This window comes from Salmo salar, chromosome ssa10, assembly GCF_905237065.1.
Source record: "Salmo salar chromosome ssa10, Ssal_v3.1, whole genome shotgun sequence".
Taxonomy (NCBI): domain Eukaryota; kingdom Metazoa; phylum Chordata; class Actinopteri; order Salmoniformes; family Salmonidae; genus Salmo; species Salmo salar.
Window position 1 is genome coordinate 121,963,786 of NC_059451.1, and position 1,892 is coordinate 121,965,677.

A 1,892-nucleotide genomic window follows, 5' to 3' on the forward strand; every position below is an offset into this window, starting at 1 on the left:
CACTCGGGCTGGACCGGAGGGCAGGAGGACCACTCGGGCTGGACCGGAGGGCAGGAGGACCACTCGGGCTGGACCGGAGGGCAGGAGGACCACTCGGGCTGATCCTGACAGGCCGGGCACCCTGGCAGATCAGGGCAGGCGGGCACCTCTGGCAGAACCGGGCAGTCTGGCCACTCTGGCAGAACAGGGCAGTCCGGCCACTCCGGCAGAACAGGGCAGTCCGGCCACTCCGGCAGAACAGGGCAGTCCGGCCACTCCGGCAGTTCAGGGCAGTCCGGCCACTCCGGCAGTTCAGGGCAGTCCGGCCACTCCGGCAGTTCAGGGCAGTCCGGCCACTCCGGCAGTTCAGGGCAGTCCGGCCACTCCGGCAGTTCAGGGCAGTCCGGCCACTCCGGCAGTTCAGGGCAGTCCGGCCACTCCGGCAGTTCAGGGCAGTCCGGCCACTCCGGCAGTTCAGCGCAGTCCGGCCACTCCGGCAGTTCAGCGCAGTCCGGCCACTCCGGCAGTTCAGCGCAGTCCGGCCACTCCGGCGACTGTTGACTGGCGGGCAGCTCCGACGACTGTTGACTGGCGGGCAGCTCCGACGACTGTTGACTGGCGGGCAGCTCCGACGACTGTTGACTGGCGGGCAGCTCCGACGACTGTTGACTGGCGGGCAGCTCCGACGACTGTTGACTGGCGGGCAGCTCCGACGACTGTTGACTGGCGGGCAGCTCTGACGACTGTTGACTGGCGGGCAACTCTGGTGACTGTTGACTGGCAGGCAGCTCTGGTGACTGTTGACTGGCGGGCAGCTCTGATGACGACTGTTGACTCCTGATGCGTGGGGCAGGTATTGGACGTACCAGCCTGGAGACACGCACCTCCATGCTAGTGTGTCTAGCGGGAAACACCGGACCGAAAGGGCGCACTGGCGGTCTTGAGTGCAGGGTTGGCATCACCCCTTCCGGCTCGATGCTCCCCTTGCCCTGGCACCTGCGGGGCGCTGGTACTGGGCGAAGTGGGCTGTGCGTCCGTATAGGCGAGATGGTGCGCACCTCAGCGTAACATGACGCCCTCCACCTCGTACGCACCTCCCTGTAGTCACGAGTAGCTGGCTTACGGCTCTTCCCTGGCCTGGCCAAACTACCCGTGTGCCCCCCCCAAAAAAAATCTTGGGGCTGCCTCTCGGGTTCCCTTAGCTCCCTTAACTTGTCCGCCCAGAATTTTCTTTCGTCCTGCCAGGTCCATTCTTCCATTTTCTTCTCCTGTGGCTTCCTCCTCTTCTGCTGCTTGGTCCTTTGGTGGTGGGTAGTTCTGTAACGGCTGTCTTCTGTAGAAATGGACCAAGGCGCAGCAGGTACGTGAATGCTCATCTTGATTTTTAATTATCTTCAAAATGAACGTACAAAATAACAAAACACGAACGATCAACAAAAACAGTCTGGTAAGGCACAAGGCAAAACACAGAACAATCACACACACAAGACTGCCACGTCCTGACCCCAAAACTACAACAACAGCTCCATCTGCTGGTCAGGACGTGACAATGGGATTGTCAGAGGTGCCGTGCATGAAGGGAAACATGCAGATTTCCCCGAGGAAGATGATTCTGGAACATTACAAATGAAATAACCTAAATAACCCGAAGGACAAATGGACAAACAAACGGTCAGGTGACATTCTGTCCTCTCTGCTGGACTCAGATGAGAAGTGACAGGAGATTGACAGGGAAGTCAATACACATAGAGAATACCCATGAAGGAACAGGGAATCAGAAAGAGAGTGAGAAAACAAACAAAAAAAAAAAAACATTTTGGGAGATTTCATATAAATCAACGTAAGTTTTATTCTACCAACGGTTGACTGAAAACACAGGATAATTCTCATTTACATGAACAACCTGGCGGATA